Source organism: Melozone crissalis, unplaced genomic scaffold (assembly GCF_028551555.1).
Source record: "Melozone crissalis strain CALT ecotype California unplaced genomic scaffold, PUWL_Pcris_2 ptg000006l_1, whole genome shotgun sequence".
NCBI classification, from domain to species: domain Eukaryota; kingdom Metazoa; phylum Chordata; class Aves; order Passeriformes; family Passerellidae; genus Melozone; species Melozone crissalis.
Window position 1 is genome coordinate 11,540,039 of NW_026535784.1, and position 17,744 is coordinate 11,557,782.

General features: G+C 37.0%; 1 protein-coding gene across 5 annotated transcripts in view; it reads right to left on the minus strand.

The window, feature by feature from the left end:
- JAKMIP1 (janus kinase and microtubule interacting protein 1) overlaps positions 1–17,744 on the minus strand; it is a 143,979-nt gene that overhangs the window by 82,033 nt on the left and 44,202 nt on the right. For all 5 annotated transcript variants that reach the window (XM_054295990.1, XM_054295989.1, XM_054295986.1 and 2 more), the window contains one exon: positions 9,491–9,685. The gene's annotated coding sequence lies outside the window, so the exon portion shown is untranslated. The remainder of the gene's footprint in view (positions 1–9,490; positions 9,686–17,744) is intronic.

Below are 17,744 nucleotides of genomic sequence, written 5' to 3' on the forward strand. Positions count from 1 at the left end.
CTCTAGAGAGTGAGTCTTTCAGTAACAAACAGTAATCAACAAGTAAGTAAACCCATAACATCAAGTAATAAATATGGATAACATTATAACACGAGAAATTTACTAAATTATATCAACTAAAATTATGCATTCCAGCCCTATTTCAGACTTCAACAACATTACTCAGCTGCAGCACAATTTTTTGAAGGTGAAATTGTCAATGAGTCATCTCAGCTGAAACACCAAGCCATAACTGAGTTACTGGAGGGAAATAACAAAGCTTCTTCATCTCTCCACTGCACCCCCACATAAACAGTGTGCCATTCTACTTCAACTTTTTTTATTTCAACCTTTATCTTTTAATTCTGCAAAGTCTACTGCAGCTACCCATAACCCTCACTGTGCTTGTGAACATGAGATATAAGTACATTCTTAACATAGCCTAATTCTGTACACTCAAGAAGTTTAAAATAAAGTTTCTGAAGTTAACGTCATACCTGTGACCAATGCATTTACTATTGTCATAGCATCTGACAATAGTAAATGCAGCGGACACAGGTAAAATGTTAACTTCAGAAGTAACCTGCAGTTCACCTATGTTATATTATAGTTTAAAAAAACAGTGATAATCCACCCCAGTGACTGTATGGGAAAGACAACATTCATAGCTGCTGATGCCCAAGGCACATTTCTCACAAGGTTCAGATGACCTACATTTACTGCTTCAATTCTCAGTTCTGTGTAATAAAACATGACTGAATGGATAAAAGCAGAAGAACCTCTACAGGACTGTAAAATAATACTCACCCCACCAATAAATCTAAATGTAAATTATCAATACAGTTTCCTAAGTATATAGTAGACTGGCCAAATTTCTGATACCCCTTTGTAGCTCCCGACAAAGACAAATCTATTTCTGTAACAATAGAACCTTTGAGGGTTACTGTAAATCACAGCCTACTTAGGGAAATACAGAGTTTCCTTACAGTGGAACACTTTATAAACGTCACTTGATTTTTTGATGGATAAAACCAGAAACATCTTTGTTATTTACTAACATCCCACATTCATTTTTTCAGATTCACAGCCTAAAGTACTGAGCTATTCTTGCTTTAATAATATGCATTATAAGGCCACACTATACAGAAAACAATCACCAAGAAACTATAAGCATTTTTTCATTGCTTTTTTTGGCCAGAAGACCTCAAAGGAACAATCCTGCAGAGCCATGTGGAACAGAGCTTTCCTTGGTGGAGATTACAGTGTAGCATGAGTCAGGCTTTTATGACACTCAGATTTTCACAGCAGCTGACATCCCATGAATGAGCACAGGATGTGTAAAGCACTCAACTCTTCAGGCCAGATTAGTAATTGCTTCCATATTTTTTTCAATGGCATCTCAGCAAAGGTGATCTGTGATTCTGTCACACTGCATCTTTCAGCAAATTCCCAATGCCCTCAGGAATCAGTATCCAGGTTTTAACTTCTCACCACAAATCACTGCCTTCCAGGTCCTTATACAGCAGTTAGTGGAACTAATTTGGCAAGTTCCTAAATTAATTTCACCAATGTATTCATCTTCTCTTCAGTAAATTGGTTGCCTGTGATGTGTGCATCTGTTAAAACATATGCAACTAAAATATGTACCCAAGTCACTGGACACCAACAACAACCAAAAAAATAAAAAATAAAAAGCAAAGCATATCAAACTCATTTAGATGCTATGCACACACACAAATGTGTGTGTATATGCTAGTAACAACCTTGTGGCACTGAATTTTTATTTTTGATTGGTACTACTCCATGCCACTGGATAGCATCCAGTATATTAATGGCTTCATTCTAGTGAAAGGACATAAGAGCCCACCAAAAACACCCCAGAGAAACTAGCTCTTAGTTTAAAAGGAATTATCACAAGTAAAAAGGAATGTCTGAGCCAAAGAGGACACAGTATGAGGAGGAAGGGAAGGGATCCTGCACCTCTCTTCTGCTACACAACATTTTCATACACTCAGAGTTACTGAAAACTTAACCTGAATCCCTTCTCAGAAAGCTATGTTCTTGATTCCAGGACTTTTTTTATTTAAGTGAATAAAAAATATTCACTGGCTTCAATGAATTTACACTATTAATATTTACCCAATTTCACTTATAGCACTGTTTCAAGGATTTACCAAATCATTAACCATTAATATCACTCTATTAGCTCTCTTAAAAGACAAAATGCTACAAAGAGAAGTCCTGTGACACACATAAAATAAGAGACACTAGCACAGAAAGGCAAAGTTCAAATGCAACTAAAAATGGTAAAACAGAACCCTCCCTCCACAGCCTTCACAACTGAGCTCTGTTACACAAGCCCAGTGCTTTAGGGTGCTGGGTTCACTGCAGCTGAGAGAGGCAGCTCTAGGCAGAGCTGCTCCACTGATCTCTGGGCCAATTCCCTCCTTTCCAGCACAGACAGGAGACCTGACCTGATGGCTGCAGTCTGGCACAGTGCATCAGCCTCTGCACCTTCTCACTGTGCCCTGGGTATGAGCAGGGGACCCCTGTGCTCCCAGCGAGGAGCAGAACCATGGCCACTAAAGTTGAACATTTAAGAGTAAAAACAGAAGGAGGAAGAAAGGGCAAGTTACAGCATTTCTCAGTTAGGGCTAGATAAATGGCAAATAAAGAGACAGATTCTAATATCTTTGCTGACTATCACTGAAACCCCACAAATATAATCAGCCTGTCAAATTTGGGCTTTTGGATTACACTGGACCCGTTTTGTTTAGCCATTCACATGATTTTTGCAGGAAGTTTCCTTCAGGTATTTTTTTAAACCCATCACTATTATTATTTTTATTTTATTGTAAGGATATAGAATAACTAAAATCTGAAACTAGAAAAATTTAAAATTCAGGGGTGACTGTGTGTAGAAAATGTGCAAGGCAACTGAAAGGTTGAGGGGGAGAGGTTCAGATTCCCAATTTGATGACTCAAGAGAGAGGAGGAACCTCAATGAGAGAAAACCTGGGGTTGTCTAACACTTAACTGCATCTTGAATATTTATTATTTGGTAAATCAATAGGGTAGACTTGAGAGGTCAGGCAAGTGTAGGAAGGAGAAAAGGTGCTTCTGGATGTGATATTAGTTACCAGATGAACAGTAAAGCAGAAGGGACATGATTTCATTCCACTGTCTCTGATCTCAATAATTATTTTGTGCTGTTGATCACCTTTACTAAGTCTGTAAGCCGCCTCACGCTGTGCCAGACAGCTCATCACACCCTCACCTCACTGCTCCAGCACAGCAGAGTCACACAGCTCTGTGCAGAGCAGCAGCAGCCCATCAGTCAGCACTAACAAAGAATTACAAAACTTCTTCACCTACCAAGGGATGGCTCAACTTCCACACAACTTCTCATTAAAATCAGGATTCTTAGCCAAAATGAAGGTATCAGCCTAGTCCAGTAATACACGAAGACTGACAAAAGAACACGCTGCATTTTTTCCAAATTTCCCATCATGGTCCATTTTTGAAGTCAAGTTCCTCAGTTCCTGAGATCAAAGCAAGGATATACACTACAGAATTGGCAGTGCTATTGCCTTATTTTGAAGACTCATAGAATTCCCAAAAAGCTGCTCAAGAATTTAGGACCTCAACCTTGTGTTTGTTTACTGCATCAAGGACTGCTGCTCAGCTTCAGCGTTCTTGAACCCCACATGCAAATCTCATTTCAAATCCAACTAGGTAACTATTATTATTATTATCTTATTGGCAACGCACAGGCTAAGGCTTGATGGATTTTGGTTCCATCTACAGTTCTATCAGAGATGCCTTGTATTTTCTCTACCAAATCACTTATCTCTCAGTAAAGTAGGCATTCCACTTCCAGAAAGACTATCAGAAATGTATTCTGAGGACAATATTATGAAATAAGAGACTAGATACATGTAATGTAAATTCCTACATTTTTGCAGGAATAACCAAATTCAGTGTCCAACAAAACTGCAAGTCCCTTGGAAGATCTGTTAACTTTCTCACAGCAGTGCTCTGATAAACAGCCAGCTAAAACTGGTATTTCAAACACTGGTATTTGAGTGAATGTTCATTGCAGTGAACAGACTTTAAGTCACTCTGGGAACTGGCTGATGCAACTGCATCACCTGGGATAAAATATTTAAGCTGGGTGTTTCAGCCAGACAGGAGCTTCTTTCCCCTCTCAGTTCTTTGGAAGGGAGCTGTGCAATGGCTTCAAACTACAGGCAGTGAAAAGCACAGCTAGATACTAACACAGCAAGAGCCTGGAGACAAACTTTTGCTTCTCTCTCTGGTTAAACAGGACAGAGACAAACATGACAAAGCACAAGAAAAGCACAGAACAGAAACTGTGAACTCTTTGTGCAACCATCTTCCAATATCCACAAATAGAGAATGCTTCACCACCGTGAGAAGACTACAAATAAAATTCCCTTCTGCTAACTGCCAGCAAATTTGATTCAAACCATTCCAGACTTGTTGGAAATGTTGTTGGCAAGTTGGCCACCAGAAATACAAATGTGCTCTCTGACGAAAGTAGAAGTTGAATGTGGCAGCCATGAACAGTTGCAGAAATTATATTTATCCAGATGCATGTATCAACATAATCATTTTAAGGATGGTGTCCCTCAGAATGTTAAAAAAAAGATGCATTCAGTCATGGTTCACCTTAAAAAGAGGGAAGCAGGCAAGTAGATATAAATATAAGACTCCAGAAATACTCTGTGACACACCACTATAGACTGTGACACTTTGTTGTCCAGATTAGACTGCCCCAAAGTATTCTGAAGCTCAGAAATTAATCAATGCACAAACACACACACATATATATACACACATGGAAATAAAGCTTCCTAACTTAGTGATAATGTTAGACAGAACCAGACTACCTGAACATACAACTTTGAGTGCTTTAGTATGCAAGTTGTGCATGCAGCTTATGGGGACACAGCACCGCTAGCAGTGTACTCTAAACTGCTGAGTGGTGTCATAGCTGATTTGGACATTTAGGGGGACTAAAAAGTGATCTGTTATTCACTCCAAAGAAAACATCCTGTTGACCTATATAATGTCTCTCCTACACTGAGAATCAAGATTGCATTCACTACACTGTTTCAGAGAGCAAATTGTGAAGGTGGTTACAGTGTTTTGCAGAAAGTTGAGGCCAAGACATTTCACCTAAAGCTTACAAAAGTCCCAGTAGTTAAATGAAAAATGCTTATGCTTCATTGCTTCAGAACACAACCTCCTTCTTGCCATGGTGCCTGCAAAGAAGGCTATTCTCTGGAAGGTCTCAATGGCTGTAAATCATCTGTGACCATAGACAATAATTTTTATTCAAGTTGTATTATCATGTAAATCTGACACAGTTGCAATCCTATCTATGAATCCGGTTGTGTAGAAAGATCTTCAAATAGTTTCTGCTATTAATTGATGTTCTTGGTGTTCAGTTCTGTTCCTCTTCCCCCTTCATCCCCTAGAAGAGGTGGCAGAGGGAAGCCTCAAATTTACGGTGCTGGCAGTGACTTCACAAACTTAGTCTTAATGAAGAATTGGTGGAAAAATATGGAAATATGTATTGCCAAGAACTACTCTTTCTACATCATCTCCCTAAACTTTAGGTGAAAGGGCGAATCATATTTTACTTTAAGGTTATCATAGCTATGGCAATAACACTGTAATTTTTCACCTCCTACATAGCAAACCCTTACTAGAAAAACTGAAAGCTTCATGTAAATCAAGACTTGGATGTTACCTGTGTACATTGCCCTTGCACATGAAAGGGGAAATGCTGAACAATGTGAAAACTAGGAGCTCTTAAGTGAAACCATGCTTATTCCCCTCCCAGGGCATAGATACTCAAATGGCTACACTACAAACACATACTATTTATTATTTTTTTGTGGTAGAAACATCTGGAAACATCACAAAGGTCTTAACTAACACTTCCCAAATGTTGTAAAGGATTGAAAATTGAAAATATCTAGGTGTTTGCTTTGAAATACGCAAGTCTTCACCAGTAAATAAGAAGGCTATATGTTTCCATTCATAGCATTTTTAATTCTTACACTGATTGCTGGAAGTTAATTGAAATGCCCAAATACCATTTGCCTCCCTTGTAGTACAAAATCTCACATTTTTGTATTGTGTTGTAATAAGATGCAGCACAACTGTGTAAATGTAGTATGTGCAGGTGTGCACAGAATGGGTTTCCTTCAGAAAGGATAAGTTGCAGGTGTTGAGATTAAATTTAGTGTCCTTCAAGATTTTTCTCCCAGAAATCACTGTTTACACAATGCTATGCATAAAACAGAATGTTGCCCACATGCATACATATATTGCTGTAATAAAATCCCATTATCAAAACTACTTAATATTCAAAACACCATTTGGAACTATTGACATTACAAATTAATTGAATCAAAGAGCTGAGAAAAACAAAGAAAGACAACCATAACTAAGAGAGAGCCTATTTATCAAGAAAAAGCAGCAGGTGCTGTAAAACTGGTATATCCTAAGGAATTCTCAGAACTGTCAAGTTTATGGCCTCTCACTACTGTTTATTGAATGCACAACACATAGGCTACAGGCTTCTCACAGTTCATACCTTTTTTCCCATTCATACTCAGTTATGAACATGCAAGGAGCTCCAGAAAAGTCTGAAGATCTGCTGTGTTTTAATACTGGACAGCAAGCCTAATATATTAGAGAGCCCTTTCCATGGTGTCAGAAAAGTCTGTTTAGTTTTCTTTTTAAGACCTCTTGCAAACACTCAGCACATAAATGATTACTTTTACATGACTAAGTGCAACGTCCCTTATCTTATCTCAACACAACCATAACCAACCACAAACTTATCTAGTGGCAAAACCTGTGTGGGAATTCTGCCAGCAGCTGCACAGCCACCAGCAACCCAAGTGTACTACCTTGTTACATTTGCAAGTAAGAAAACCTCTTTAGACACAAGCATGTTATAGTACTTGTTTTCTGTGTTTGGAAAATAATGGATCTGTAATCACATGGCAGAGAACATAAGTAATATTTGTATAGAGGATTAGTCAGCACGGGTTGTTTGTTCAAAGGATGTTAAGAAAAAATGGAAACATGAGAGCAATACCAAAGTTTATCTCAATTTAATTTTCAGTATTCAGAGAAAGAAGGAAAATATCAATCTTTGATAGATTTCATGATCAGTCAGCAAAAGAAAGAGTCACTTAAAAAATGTGCCTGGCCCCATTGCAGGGCAGGCATGCTGCAGCAATCCTAAATTTTCACAGAAGCAGCCAGCCATTCTCTAAAGCAAAGTGCCAGCTCACAGCTGCATGAGAGCAGCATGATATAGCAGCACCATTCCTGCATGAATGCTTGGGTTTGCACTTCCAGCCTCAGGAGACACTGGGAACAGATCAGGAATAGTCTAGACAAATAAGACATTGACCTGCAAGAAATACAATCAAAAAGAAAAACAGGGACCACATAGGCAAGATTTTTCCCCATAGCATTGGGAAAAGGTGCATAAGCAATCCAGAAGATGAAAACCCACTGTGCAAATTTTCATCAGCTAGTTCCAACTGTTAGGAAAGATACAGATAATCGGCACATGATTAAATCACTTTCCAAAACACACCGGCTGTTGAAGACTCATGTTTAGAACATTTCATCTTTGTTATGCAGAGTCAGCTAAACAAACTATTAAGTCTAAATCAATTTTTAATCTGTGTTCCACTCTCTGGATGTACAGGAACAGAGCAGTCTAAAGGACAACAGGGGGATAATAATCTTTAAAGAGCATCCTTTTGAAATTAAAAAATTAAAATACATTTACCTTCATAGAAAGCCAAGTGATAATATCGATCAGCTAGGTTTAGAGTTCAGCATTTTAATTCTTTCTAAAATCAGCAACAATAACTTTCTGTTATGATTAAGTACATGTGTAAATAATCTTTTTAGATAAATCTATAACTGAAGTTTCTCATGCATTTACCATGAAGTGTTAAATCCAGTCAGAAGAAGAAGATGAACTACCCTCCTAGGTACAGAAGAGAGACTTTAGTAGTCACATCAGTTTATCTGTTACCCCCCAAAAAATTTAGTTACAAATTAGAAATTACAAATTAAAATAATTATTCTCTATAATAAAAGTTAATTCCATTAGCAAATATTAAATTATTTTAGACACTCTTTTTCACTCTGTTTCTTTATAATGACTACACTTTAATGAAATTCTTTAAAGTGTTAAAATCAAAGATACTACAATGAAACAGTAGCTGTATTTGCGTGTCATAGAAAACAGATGGACCCTAAGACTCATTTTATATCCTATATTTTTTTACTTTATTCTTTCCTTCATGACTTTTTTATTAACAATCATGCATTCTACAGCTGTCAGTTCCCACAGCACTTGTCTTATTTAGTGTCATACTTTTCTATTCAGAGAAGGAAGCATTTACCATGCAGTACACTAAATATAAAAACGTATATTTCAAATCAAGCAAAGTTTGTGAATAGCAAAGAAGCAACAATTTCAATATGCAAACTACAAAATAGCCATTGGGAAAGAATGTTTCCTGGGTTACTGCTGCTTTTGTTTTCTTTCTGTACTACAGTTTCCTGGCAAACCTCAATTATATTCTCAATATCTTTCTCGATAAAAATGTCTTTTTCTAGTGATCAACAGCATTTTGCTGCAGAAAGAACAGTTACACAGAGTGGGGGTTTACTATTTCCTAATATTTCTAAGCCTAATTACTCTGTCATCACTGCAGGACTACCACAGGATGAAAATACCAAAAACTGGGTGTGGAGTTAAACTGTCAGCCTTACCATACTTCTGTAATGGGAGGAACAGGTAATTTCAGATACCAGATCCCTGAAGCAAACAAAATATTTTGCTGGGGCTTAGGCATGGCATGCATATCTGCCTGCTGAATACCCAGACATGCACACATTATAAACACATAAAACTCAGCAGAAGGTTGGGAAAGTTTGTCAATGGAGCTTAGCTCTCTTGATGGAGACCAAAGCAACTGAAGCCTTTCTTCTTTACTAATGGTGACAAATACAGGTGAGGTAACACAGTGCTCAAGTTAGCAAGCATATGATAAATACAGGACACTAAGCACCCTTCTGTACTGCACATCTTAGATGCCATGGGTGGTGGTGGTGGTGGGAAAACAACTTAAAAAATTAATTAAGAAAAGAAATTACAAGCGAGAAAATGTTTATATCAAGAATCTGTTCAGTGAATCCAGAAAACTTCTCTATGAAGAGAATGAAAGCACCTCACAAAAAAACAAAAGCTTCATACAGATTTGGTTTATTTTATTGCCTGTGAAATCTGGTTGTGTTTAGAAGTCTCTCTCAGTACAAAAAGAACCTCAAACTTGAGGCTTCAAATGATATTGTCTCTAATAAAATGATAGCATCATATCTGTATGGCAGATTTATTCTCTTCCTACCCAACCAACATGCTGGCAATGCACAGTACCTTTCTCTTGTCCACAGCTTTCTGAGGCGGTTGTGTTTGATTTTAATTTAAAGAGGTGAAGACTGAGCAGCACCAGCAGCTGAGTCTCAAGCTTTGTTTGTTCTGGGATTTTCCACACCACAGCTCCTAGTCCTATTGGAATGTTCTCCTTTTCATCACCAAGGAGGGCTTCCAGAGCAGTATTAGTGACATCATCTGTTAAACAAAAGAGATTTAATACAAATCAGCTTTTTTTTCATTAAAAGCTTTGATGATAGCAATGCAATGGAAATTTATTTACACAGGGTAACAAAATGCAGCAGAATAAGGTATCTGTGAAATTGCAAGTGTGGCATCTTCTCTCCATTAAGAACAGATATGGAATGGTGGCCTTTCCTAGATGGCCCTCAGTGAAAGCAGCATTGAAGCTGCTAAGCTCCTTGGCAACTAGATGAGGTCAATCCAGAATGTTACCTCTGTCTAGCTAATACTAAACTTGTATTTCATTTCAACACAAGTTATTGGGTTTTGGGATACCAAAATGGTCGTGGTGGCCACCTATAAATTGTCATGTACAGATTGTCCACTGCCATGAATCTTTATAAATACCAAGAGTATACCAACATAAGGGAGCTATCATGTGTCATATTGGAAGAAGGACAAGACTAAATTTTAGAAATTAATACCATTCTTGAAGGCAATTATCACAATTTCCTTTCTGAAAACAATCAAAAGACAATGGACGGGGCCTTGATATTGTCTGACTTCATATTTCTTTTTAATACTGCAATGTACTTTGATCACAAGGGGAAACAACAGAAGCATTTGACTTTTTTGTTGATGTTCACAGCATGTTAATTTGAATTGGTATTGCCCATGCGCAGAAAAATTTATAGAAATAAAATTGTCATTATGAGGTATCTTCATGGAAAATATCACTCTGAAAGCTTAATGACTGAAAGCAACACAATTTCCTTAATGAGTATCATTTACCTCAGTTTTCCTAGTGTCTCTAAACATCTTTAACTACATCTCTCACAGCAGAGTGAAAAAAAGTACTAAGTCTTCCAGCTAAAAGTACTAAAATACTAAATCTTCTCTTGTGTTAGAGATTGGCAAGTGAATTGAACAAGCCAAACAGATTTCAGCAATGTCTTAAGCAGACATGGCCATATGGGGTCTCCAAAGCAGAGAGCTGGCAGACACAACACAGAACAGGTCAAACTCTTTGCCTTTTGGGCAAGAGAGCTGGAAGCCAGACAGAATTCCACATATGAACTGTGCTGAAACATGATGGATATAACTACTATCGTGTACAATGTTCAAATCTTCACCAAAAAATCTTCCACATAAAATACACAAGGATTGCATCCAAGAGTATCAGTCCCAAATAGATAATTTCAAAACCACTTCCCTTGCTGAGAAATCCTGCATTTCTCTCTAGCGGTTTGTTCAAGGCAACACCATGTATTCTGTTTTTAGTGGTTTAAAGCCTTAATCCTTTATTTGTTCAATAAAGACAGGCATCTAGGTAGTGTTTAATGGAGAAAGGCAATCTGCATACTCATTTCCTTAGGGCCAAATTCACTGCTGTGATAGAATACTTTGAAAAGGATGAAAGTACAGCTAGGGCCAGATCATGGCAGAAGATCAAAGTGCTGAAACAGCTTAGTTGGCATATTTAAGCAGCACAAAACACTGGAAAAGAGGAATTCAATTTATTCATATAGTAACAAAGCTCCTCAGGCCAAGCACCTCTATTTTTTTATGATGTCAGATATGTCTCACCTTACCCCATCTTCTTCATCCTTTTTCAGTTGCCCTATTCTTAAATATTCCAATCTTGTTACTCCACATAAAAAAAATTTTGCTGCTTTATTCTGGCCTTCAGTTAGCAATCTGAAAACATTTGAATAAAAGGGAAAGAGAAGGTTTCCCCATTTTGATATGCAATATAGAAACACCTAAGACAAAGCAAGAACTTCCTTGTGAAAGGCCAGTAGACAGCAATAAGGCCAATAAGATAACAAAACAGACCAATACCCACAAGACTCAAAAGGGAAAAAAACCCCAGCAAACCACAGCTCCAAATTCCAAAGTTACCTGGGTAATTTGTCTACACTGAACAACTTACATATTTTTAGAATATCTACTAATTATGTAATACTAATTCTTCTAAAAAGTAAGTTATTTGATCCTAAAAAGCTTATTATTTATTTTTTTTGAATTCTCTAGTAAACTTGGAAATAAAAATAGCTTATTTTTGGCCAACTGTCCTCACTATATTACAAGAGTAGTGTTTACAAAAGCTTTGAGAGAAGAATGAAAAAGATATCTAGAATGTGGGTAAGTTACAGTCATAAGAGCAAATAAAAAGAAGTAGCAGAGTAATTTGACAATATCTGCTTCTGAAAGTGGATGTTTCAGTAGCATAGCATATGAGTGAGATTAAAAAAGAAGATTAATTGGCAATAAGTCTGGCAAAAACTGAGGCAAATTTGAAACATTTAATTATGCCAGTCAGTACAAATTGTTAGAGTGCTATTCACAGCGAATTACCAGCAACCACTGGAAAACTACAACCTAATAATCCTTCAGTAATCTTCCTATAGCTTCTTAAAAGCTATGGTAATACAAAAATAACTTAAAATAATTGGATACTTAATTTCTCATTTCCAGAAACTGCTAAACTAAATCTATTTCTAATGGTGAAGAGGAAGGATAAAGAGGGGAATCTATTACTGTGGAAATATATCTGTTAATCTACAAACAAACAGAGCATAAACTACAGCTGTTCAAATTCATTCAGAATATACCACACACACCAAAAGCACCTCCAAGAACCAAAACTATTACAGAAATAATTTGACAGATGAGCTATGTTTGATACAGTACTAATTTCACTCAGTGCAGTTAAATCACCAACATGTTCATATCCTGTAGTTATGGCAGCAAATGCTAAATAAACAAAGTTGATTCCGTTATGTTCTTTAACATATAATGGCTCTCTAGACAAAATACAGTGTTATAAAAATGAAGGGTTTTCTCTGTTTATATGGAAATAACTAGCAACACTTGTCAACATTTCCCAAATAGTTAGGAAAGGATGGAAGGTATTCGAGATTGCTCAGGTTTTTAATCACAAACTGCAATACACAGAATCTTTGGTCCAAGTTCTGTTTCTCACACTTTTACCTCCATCATTTCAGGCAGCATTGCATCTTGAAAGCAAGAGAAGTTTAAAGGTAAGAGAGTAAACACTGATGCCATCCTCCATCCTTTTCCTGAGATTCCCAAAATAGGCCAAGCACTCAGGTTCTCAGAGATTTTAGCCAGATCTGTTAACACGGGACATCTTAGTCCACTTTAACTCTTAAACAGATTGAATTACTTACAGAGATCTACAAAAATAACTGCTAAGGTGGACAGCTAGTTTAGATTCCTTCTTGGAATTCCTCTGACAGCTGGGGTAATGTTGTGTACAGTCCATATATGCATGGTCTGTGGACTATAAGGGCTGGGGATCTCAAAAGAAAACCTTGTTCTGTAGAAGGGTGGTACAAAACCTTTCTTCTGCCCAACACAACTCACACAGAAACAGGCAGGGTCCAAGTATAATCCCCAGAGCAGAAAAAAGAGCAATCATCCTTGGCATATGGTAAGAGAAAAACAGTTTCCCCGAATGTTTTGGAAGCCCTCCCTATGTATTTGTACAGCTGATCCACATTTTGAAGACTTTTTGAAAACAGGGCCTTTTTGCTTTAAAGTGACTAAGCATAAAACAATACTGACCCAAATAAAAGGCAATTTCTTTGGGAAAACAGTGCTGAATACATGTGAGTTCTCTGCAGTAGTTGCTAGAAATTTAAGATGGCAAATGCTTTGTAATGAGAATATGTACATTACCACTGGCTTTTCGTCAGAAGTTATTCTAACTGACAGCTAGAGGAGTGGGGGGAAGGAGTTCCTTCATACAACCAAATGTTAAAGGATTAAAAAAGCATATTTCTTTCAAAAAACCTATGACATTTTACTATGGTGCCTTGTAATCTACTCTAAAGCTTTCTATCCATAATATTAATTTGATTTACAACTTTTTAAGAGATCTAATTGTCAGGCATAAAAAAATACATTCAAGGAGACTGCATCTTCCCCTTCCTGCCCTTGCTCTTGGATTTCTGACTGTGACACCTTGGTACCAGATTCCCTGGGATCTCCAACAGAGCAAAAACTTTATTTACACATAAATAAGTGGCACAGATGCAGCCTTTCATGAACAACTTAACATTCTGACAGCCAGAACCTGCCAGCAAGAAACACATGCCCAACATACATCCCTTGCTCTCTCCTTTACCCATTCAGTGTCTGCCTAGTACACAGACATGTGCTGCCTTCTGCTGTGGCTGCACCAAAAGCAGATTGGAAGGAAAGAAAAGAAAAAAAAGGAGACAATAAAAATATAAGGAAAAAAAGAGATATTTAAAACAATCCCCTGAAATCAAAGACAATCTAAAGAGTGGCTTCAATGTAAATGCATCATGGCCCAAGGAAGAAATAGCACAGATCATGCCACAGAGTTATCCCCTTTCAACACAAAGGCTTATCAGAAGGAAAATACTGTGGCATGACCTTTATAGACCACTCTACATATGAGCAAAATGCACTTTGAAAAATGTGCAACCGTTTCTTTACATAGTGAACAAACCATGGTGGTTTGTTCACTATGTAAAGAAGTCTCTATTTTTTATATAGTGAACAAACTTAAAGGGCACAAAAAGACTTCACCAAAAGAGCACATAAAAAACCTCTCTTATTTTTAATACCAACTTTGAAATTAATACAGCTAAAATCAGACATGATAAGCAGCAAGTTCTTGGCTACAAATACATCTGTCATTACTACCAGGGAATACTGATGAAAACTTTCCTGATCTGTTCTAAACTCCTGTTTATATTGCAAAATACATCTTTGGTGGACAAAACACAGAACTTTTACTTGGATACTAGAAGCAATGACGGATATAGAAGTAGTCATTCACTTTCCTGCCTCCCTTATGTTACATGTTTCTGTTTTGGCATCCCCATGACAGGGAACCCTTTGGGATCATTTGAACTTCTGTCAGCAATGATGTACTACCAAAATTAGGTCAACAATTCAAATTTATTTCCATGTTACTCTTTTTGCCTTGCTGCAGATTACTAGGCCACAATTCCCAAATGGAGAGCCTACCAATGAGTGAAACAGTGCTTTCAGAGGAATTGGTATCATTCCTGACACCTTGCTGCTTTAATTGGATTGTCAAGGCAAAGAAAAAATCTTCTTATTCTTTCTTTTTTTCTCTGAAGTAAGGGACAACACAGATTCTTGAGCATGTGTTTCAGAGGATTCTGACTTGCTTCTACAGTTGATTTAAACCATAAAACACATTTAGAAAGTAAGCTAATTACAATGTTTACTAGATTTTATATGACAAATACTGTGTGCAAACTGCAGGATAGGGTTGCTTTTGCATGCAGAATTAGGCAAATCTGTATTCTCCATGTTACATAGTGCTTATGTTTAATAGTCATACAAAAACTTTTTCAGTAATTAAGATGAAGGGGATGAAGTACAATTGGAGGGAAAGCTATCCACATGAAATTATGTCCTTGAAGCCTATCAATAATTAACTAATAAAGTAATGAATGGCATTCTGTATTCATTACATATCAAAATGCACTAAGGCTTTTAAAAAACACATTCAATGGGCTTTCAGTGGGCATGGCCAGAGACTGGTTCTAACTAAGAACCAGTCTTTTTATACTTTTTAAAAAAAGGATAAAAATAATCAGTCAACATAAAATGCTTTCTCCAACACAGATTTCTTTGCTCAAGGCTAAGACTGGTGACACCTTTGAGCCTGTTTACAAATGTTTGTGGGCTCTTTTGGCTTCCAGGTCTGTCAAAGGAGCCAAATTACTCCCTGGAAGCTCTGACATCCAAGACCCTTTCTCTCACACAAAATAAGCTTATGGACATGTTCCATACAGAAAAGTTGTCTTAGGCTACTCAGACATTACAAAAGAGACAATTCTTTTTGGTTAACATTCATTTTTATGTTACCATAGGATTTATACAAATGCAACAAAGATGGGAACACCAGAGTTTTATATAATCATCCATAAAACATAATCTTAAAAAGTATAAAACTGAGGGGTCTAGCACTTCAGTAGGAGCATGTTGAGTGTATTAAGAGACTTGAAGGAATATTCTTTTCTTTATACACTCTTAAACACAAGTGAGTTTTGAGAACTTTCAAGAACAAAATAAATAATGCTCTTCAACACACTCTCTTTAGTCTTTTCTGACTGATGAACAGATCCAGAGAGAATTTCCAGCCATGCACAGGCTTCAGCATTAGCTCTGTGTAAGTCTCATCCCCTGGCTGGACACCTCTTGCTCTGCCTGCACTGCACCAGCAGGGAGCCCAGCTCTGTAGCAATGGGACAAGAATTAATGTTGTGCCATTGCTCTGCTTTGCTGGCAATGCTTTGCTTCCAGATCAGTTTTAAGTCGATGAGTAACAATTTTTGTCCTCTGGACTTACCCAGCAACCAAAGTTATTTTGTCTTGCTGCTACCCAGCTTAGTCACAGCCATAGGCTGGCGCAGTGAAGGTTTAAGAGGCCATTTTTCTTCCCTACTCCCACACAGAGTGTCCAGTGATGCTTTATCAAAGTGATGTAAGATCACCAACTCACTCTCTTCTTCAATATTTTAGATACTTGAGATTTTTCAGTTTTAAAGCTTGAACAAGGATTCCTGCCACTGCTAAAACAACTTCATGTATTTGCATTTTTCTGCACACAATGGAAAAGTAAAGGTTTCACCCTCCAAAAAGAACTCCTATTTGTACAATGGTGCTCCAGAGGGCCTAGTATTTATAAAATGTAAGTCTAGTGCAAGATTTATTAGGCTATTCAGGTCTTTTAGCTTCTCTCACACACAGCTTGTTTATTTGCTGTTTTGCCTCAGCAGTTCATGCAGTATATAAACATGCATGACACTCATCTTACATTTATATAAGTACAAGCAAAAACACACAATGGCCTCATAAAGAAACAAATTAATCCCTAAATCTGAGCAACCTGAAATCTCTTTCCTATATCTTAACTGAAAATCTTTTATGCAAATGCTATTCAATTATCAAACTTAACTTTAACATGATTAATTTTAAAATAACCAATTTTCACATCAGCATTTGTAATCAGTTTGAAAATTGCTAAATGTGGTCATTGCTACAAGTAATTGTGTTCAATTTTAATTTCCTTGTGCACTTTAACAAATCTGCACTGTGTCATAACAGTGATACTTCATGGTATGTGCATTTTTTTTCAGTTTTTGACAAATTATCACAAAACTCTTCTTTGCAACTCTGTGGTAGTCCTTCCCTCTATAAGCCAGATCCTTAAAGCTGCAAGAAATCTTAAAATATGCTTTTCAAGGGGAGATTTGAAATTAGTACATTTCAAATTTTAACCCAAATGAAAGCCAAGTGCTGTGCCAAGGATCTTTGCCAGATGGAATTTGGTATCATGTGAAAAACTGGAACAGTGTAAGCTTTTGCCTTACAATGTTACAAAGATCTTATACGATCACAGTCTTTCCTTTCATTTTTTTCATTCATTTCAGACAAATTCCTGGCTTTAGGGGATGGTCTGTATACAAACACTTGTAATGCAATGATTTTTAGGATTTAGTTCAAAAAAGGCAGATCAGTATATAAACAGATCAAATAGCTGTAAATCTAAAATATATACAACAGCATAAAACTATCTGTCAGGAGGGGGGAGATAGGATGTCAAAGACTCATTACAGAGATATTCCACCATAGTGCCACTATTTCTATATGTATATTCCTAAGGACAGACTTGTATGTAAGAACACAAGAAGCCATATTAAAGGCTAAAAGTAACATTAGGCTGAAAGAAATTTCATTTTCAAATTTCAGTACCAACTTTTCCTATTACTCTTTTTGTTTTTCAAACAGAGGCCTCTTAATTTTGAATCAGTGTTGCAGGATCAACTGGAATATGCTCTAAAATCCAGAAAGGTCTTCAGACAAGTTATCAACCCTCCATCCCCCATTCTAGAAACCTCAAAAATCTATTTTTCACCCTATGACAAATTAACTATTATTCTACTTAAACTCTCTTGCTTTGAAATTCTTCATATAAAGGTGGTAATTTGCTCCATGGGTCAAAGTCACAGGTGTCTTGGACTCTGTACCAAGGTCT